At 39.7% G+C, this 6,132-nt stretch overlaps 1 long non-coding RNA gene across 1 annotated transcript; it reads right to left on the reverse strand.

Moving 5' to 3' along the window:
• Positions 1-2,383: 2,383 nt before the first annotated feature.
• LOC309870522 lies at positions 2,384-6,132 on the reverse strand. Its single transcript, XR_014314640.1, has 3 exons — positions 5,181-6,132; positions 2,771-4,711; positions 2,384-2,602 (listed from the first exon to the last, which is right to left on the reverse strand). It is a non-coding gene; the product is annotated as an uncharacterized lncRNA (long non-coding RNA).

Below are 6,132 nucleotides of genomic sequence, written 5' to 3' on the forward strand. Positions count from 1 at the left end.
ACTGAAAACTTTTTTATTGTTTCTGGATTCTATAACAAATTTAGAAAAGTCTTCACCACACTAAAATCTTTTAAGATTCTCCCATGATTTCTTCAAGTATTTTAAATATTTCAGTTTTCACATTTAAAACTGGATTTTAGGGATGCCTGGGTGGCTCAGTTGGTTGGGCGGCTGCCTTCGGCTCAGGTCATGATCCCAGCGGCCTAGGATGGAGTCCTACATCAGGCTCCTTGCTTGGCGGGGAGCCTGCTTCTCCCTCTGCCTCTGCCTGCCACTCTGCCTGTGCTCACTCGCTCTCTCTCCCTCTCTCTCTGACAAATAAATAAAAGTAAATCTTAAAAAAACAAAACGAAACTGGATTTTATTTTGGTATGAGGTATGAATCCAACTTTTTTTTTTCCTGCAAATAGCTACCCAGGTGTCCTAACACCTTTTTCTGAGCAAGCCATATTTTCCTCACTGAATTAAATGTCCTCTTTATCTTGTGCTAGATTCCCATATCTGAGTCTGTTTTAGACCTACTTTATTCCAATGGTATCTCTAGTCATATGCCAGTACCAAACTGTTTTAATTACTGTCATTTTCTATTTTTAGTATTTTATAAGACTAGTCTGTCCTCACTGCTTTTTTCAGAGCTTTCCTAGCTAGTCTTATTTCTTTTTCATAGGAACTTTACAATCAGCATTCTAGTTTTAGAAAATCCTGGTATTTTTATTGAGATTGCATTAAATTTATAGATTAACTTAAAAGGAACTGGCATGTAGATATTGGCAAGTCTTCCTATCCAAGAATATGATGTGCCTCTCTATGTGTTTGTGCTTTCTTTTCAGGAGAAACAAAGCTTTTTTTTGTGATCTTGCATACTGCCTATTCCTAGGTATTCTTTTCTCTTTTGCTCTTTATTTTTTTTTAAAAGATCTTATTTATTTATTTTATTTGAGAGAGAGAGGAGAGCGAGCAAGCAGGGGGAGGGGCAGAGGGAAAGAGAATCTCAAAAGACTCAGTACGGAGCATGGAGCCCCACGCTGGACTTGATCCCATGACCCTGATATCATCAACCTGAGGTGAAACCACTTAACCACCTGAGCCACCCAGGTGCTCCTGCTTTGTTCTTCCTATACTTTAAAAAAAAAAAAAGGATTTTATTTGCTCATTTGTCAGAGAGAGAGAGAGAGAAAGAGCACAAGCAGGGAGAGCAGCAGAGGGAGAAGCAGACTCCCTGCTGAGCAAGGAGCTCCATATGGGACTCAATCCCAGAATTCTGGGATCATGACCTGAGCCAAAAGAAGCCTCTTAACCAACTCAGCCACCCAGGCATCCCCTTTGTTCTTGCTTTAAAAGGAGCTTTGTCTTCCATTGTGTCTTCTAATTGGCTATTGTTTATATAAATAAAAGCTTTTGATTTGTATGACTAATTTTATACACTGTGACTTTATTAAGATATTTTCGGTTGACTCTTAAGCTTTGCACTATCTTCTACAAGTACTAATTTTACTTCCTCCATCTTTAATGTCTCTTAAGTTCTCTCCCATTTGTTAGTTAATTCTCCCCCAGGTTTTTAAGTTCCTTGAGGACATGAGTTATAGTAGTACATTTGGTTATCTTTCAGAGACCAGTAGGAAAACAGAAACACACAGTGCCTGCTAAATTCTGACTCTATTTATTTATTCATATCCTTTTGTCAGGTCCCCACTCCCAAATGAACCAAAATCTGAAAACATTTTGAAGTGTTTTGCAACAAAGTAGGTCATTTAGCTACAAGGTTTTTTTTTTTTTTTTTTTTTTTGACAGAGATCACAAGTAGGCAGAGAGGCAGGCAGAGAGAGAGAGGAGGAAGCTGACTCCCTGCTGAGCAGAGAGCCCGATGCGGGACTCGATCCCAGGACCCTGAGATCATGACCTGAGCTGAAGGCAGCGGCTTAACCCACTGAGCCACCCAGGCGCCCAGGGTTGTTTTTTTTTTTTTTTTAATTGGATTTAGGTATGAAATTGCATGCAAAATCTAAAATGTTTAGTTTTGCTTAAACATTATTGGTAAAATTTATACATTGTCTATAGCAGTTTTCCTAAAGCCATGCATAATTTCACTTAAAAACGTCATATATTAGGGGCCCTTGGGCGGCTCAGTTAGTTAAGCATCCCACTCTTGGTTTCCACTGAAATCGTCTCAGGGTGGTGGGATCAAGCCCTGCATAGGCTCCATGCTCTGTGGGAGTTTGCTTGAGATTCTCTCCCTCTTCCTCCTTCCTGGCCCTTCTCCCTACTCCTACTACTCTCTCTGTCTCAAATTAAGAAATAAATAAAATCTTTTTTTAAAAAAACTACATATATTAGGTGAAATGTGAGGAGGGGTAGCATGGACATTAAGATTTAAAAGCAAACGCATGAAACAGATTTTATTCTATATACTATACAAGAAAATCAGTCTTCTGGTGCCTGGGTGGCTCAATCAGTAAAGCAGCTGGCTCTTGGCTTAGGGTCAGGTCATCACCTCAGGGTCCTGGAATCAAGCCCTGCATTAGGCTTTGCACTCAGTAGAGTCTGTTTATCCATCTCCCTCTGCTTCTCCCCGTGGTCTCTGTCTGTCTCTCTCTTGAATAATCTGAAAAAGAAAAAGAAAGAAAGAAAGAAAGAAAGAAAGAAAGAAAGAAAGAAAGAAAGAAAGAAAGAAAGAAGGAAGGAAGGAAGGAGAAAGAAAGAAAATTAGTCTTCTTATTTTATAGCTAGGAATCTTATGTTAAAATATTTCTAAACTATACTAGTTACTTACATAGAAAGGGTAAAGCGTTCATGTGTGCATCTTAAAAATACTACATCAGAACAGAAGTTCCTGAGGCTCCTGGGTGGCTCAGTTGGTTAAACATCTGACTTTTGATTTTGGCTTAGGTTATGACCTCAGGGTCATGAGATTGAGCCCTGCACTGGTCTCCGACCTCCGACCTCAGCATGGAGTCTGCTCGTCCCTCTCTGCTCCTCACACTGCTCTCTAATAAACAAATAAAATCTTAAAAAATGAAAAGAAAAAGAACAGAAATTCCATTTGATAAAGCAAATGTTTCTTCCCTAGGCCATTTTCAAGTATGGTAAAAATTCAAAGTTCTACATTAAATTTTTATAGGGTACAGAAAACAACTGTGTGATACAGTGAATTAAGATGAAAATTCAGGAAAGTACAGATAAATAGCAGCTCTTAAAACTACCTAGCAAAATGGATAAATATTTGTAGATTTTCCTCACAGGGCTATGAGACACTCCCTCAGCCTAACTCTAAAGCTTTTCTCAAACATCATGATGAGGTTCTTTCTCTAGTAACTAAATCTTCCTCATACCTTATATTGGACCTCATATCTCCTGAATCTTTTATTAACTGTATTTGCCACACCCCAATTTTCAAAAACCGAGGCATAAATTGTGCTAGTTTTTAAGACTACCATCAAAGACCATCAAAGGCAGAGATTAAAGATCTAACCAATGACTGTGTAACACCAGCACGTGAATCCTGACCACAATACTTAAATAAGTGAAATTAGTTTCAATTATTTTTCAGATAAATAAATGTCTACCTACAAGGCTAATCAGTGTGACAACCTGAGATCATGACTCAAGGTTATTTTATGTTTTATCTCTTTTCCTGTCCATTCACTGCTTAGTTCTCACCTGGGGCCCCCCATTAAGGACATGCAGAGGCTCCTTTTAGCATTTCTTAGTGAGTATGTAACTAAAGATGGCATAAAAATTCACGTGACTTAATACGGTAAGTATGATTTACTTTGAATATCCCATTCAATATAGTGAATTAATAAATAACTGGCACATGTAATTTTTCATTGCAAAATAGCCAGAAAGCAAAACAGCCGAAATCATCTTGAAAAACTGAAGCTAAAATCTTAATATATTTTTTTAAAAAATTTCTATTAGAGATTAAGAATTTGGGGACAGTAACTTAAATTGTTTTCAACACTAAGCCCCAAATGGTGAACAGCTCAAGCTTTCTAGTTCAAGTTTTAGAAGATAACAGGCAGTGCCCAAGTCAGATTGGAAAAAAAAGAGCAAAGATGGTAAGGGAATTCAAGAACAGCTTTAGCAAAAATTGTGGCATATGAAAAATTTAGAATTCATCATACAAATGTCAAGTATCTGGAAGATTCTGTGTAATTTACTAAGCACAAAGAAAGGCAGAATTTAGGGTGAGGTTTACAAGCTATTAGTTAACCTTAGTGAATAAAAGTTGTAGAACCTATCTCAATCTTCCCTAGTGATGTTAAAACTGACCTTAAATACTAATGTCATATGTTAAGTACATTCAATTAAAAATAAATAAAATTTAAAAACCTTCCCTTAAAATGTCAGCGTAAGTCATTATTAGGCTAGGGATATCCCCAAGTTTCTCTATAATCATTAAATACATTTTTTTAAAGCAGTGCTTAGCTTAAAGCTTCTCTTTTTCTTTTTCCTTTTGTCCTTCCTTCCTTCCTCACTTCCTTTCCTTCTTCTTTTTAAGCACCACTAAAAATACTGTGACCCTTTGGCAATATGTATTTTCTAGAGTGTCTTTTGAAAATATTTATTTATTTGAGAGATGGTAGAGGCAGAGGGAGAGGGAGAGAATCTCAAGCAGACTCCATGCTGAGTGCAGAGCCTGACCCATCCTTGATCCCATAGCCTAAGGTCATGGCCTGAGCCAAAATCAAGAGTCAGATGCTCAAGGCGCCTGGGTGGCTCAGTGGGTTAAAACTTCTACCTTTGGGGGGATGCCTGGGTAGCTCAGTGGGTTAAGCCACTGCCTTCGGCTCAGGTCATGATCTCAGGGTCCTGGGATCGAGTCCCGCATCGGGCTCTCTGCTCAACAGGGAGCCTGCTTCCTCCTCTCTCTCTGCCTGCCTCTCTGCCTACTTGTGATCTCTCTCTGTCAAATAAATAAATAAAATCTTAAAAAAAAAAAAAAAAACTTCTACCTTTGGGGGCACCTGGGTGGCTCAGTGGGATAAGCCGCTGCCTTCGGCTCAGGTCATGATCTCAGGGTCCTGGGATCGAGTCCCGCATCGGGCTCTCTGCTCAACAGGGAGCCTGCTTCCTCCTCTCTCTCTGCCTGCCTCTCTGCCTACTTGTGATCTCTCTCTGTCAAATAAATAAATAAAATCTTAAAAAAAAAAAAAAAAAACTTCTACCTTTGGGGGCACCTGGGTGGCTCAGTGGGATAAGCCGCTGCCTTCGGCTCAGGTCATGATCTCGGGGTCCTGGGATTGAGTCCCGCATCGGGCTCTCTGCTCAGCAGGGAGCCTGCTTCCTCCTCTCTCTCTCTCTCTGCCTACTTGTGATCTCTCTCTGTCAAATAAATAAATAAAATCTTAAAAAAAAACAAAACAAAACAAAAAAAAACTTCTGCCTTTGGCTCTGGTTATGATCCCAGCGTCCTGAGATCGAGCCCTGCATTGAGATCCATATGGGGCTCCCTGCTCGGCAGGGGGCCTGCTTCCCCCTCTTTCTCTGCCTGCCTCTCTGCCTACTTGTGATCTCTGTCAAATAAATAAATAAAATCTTAAAAAAAAAAAAAAGTCAGATGCTCAACTGACTGAGCCACCCAGACACCCTGACACTCTCATTTTCTCTCTCTACATACATATATATTATTTTTTAAGATTTTATTCATTCACTTGCAAGAGGGCGAGCGAGAGTGAGCAAGCGCACAAGCAGGGGGAGCAGCAGGCAGGGGGAGAAGTAGGCTCCCCACTGACCAAGAAGCTCAATTCCGGACTCAATCCCAGGACTCCGGGATCATGACCTGAGCCGAAGGCAGAGGCTTAACCGACTTAGCCACCCAGGAGCCTCCCTGCCGCCTGACAATATATTTTTAAAAGCCTGTTTTTGGATTCTTGGCGCTTAATACTCTGAATCACAAATGTTGCCAATTTTTCTTTCTCTACTTAAAGCCACCCATAGCCCTATGATGCAGTCAATAGAAAGGGACAAATAAGTCACTTACCAGATATAATGAAGCTCTCAATCCACACCACGCTTAAACTTTAGCTCTTCATTCTGCATTTAAGGAAATTCCTCATTTTTTTAGAATCATATCTTTGTCAAACATTCCACAGGTGAAAGTTTCTTATACATGGTGATTATTTGGCAGAT

Source organism: Mustela nivalis (genome assembly GCF_964662115.1).
Source record: "Mustela nivalis genome assembly, chromosome: 7".
Taxonomy (NCBI): Eukaryota; Metazoa; Chordata; class Mammalia; order Carnivora; family Mustelidae; genus Mustela; species Mustela nivalis.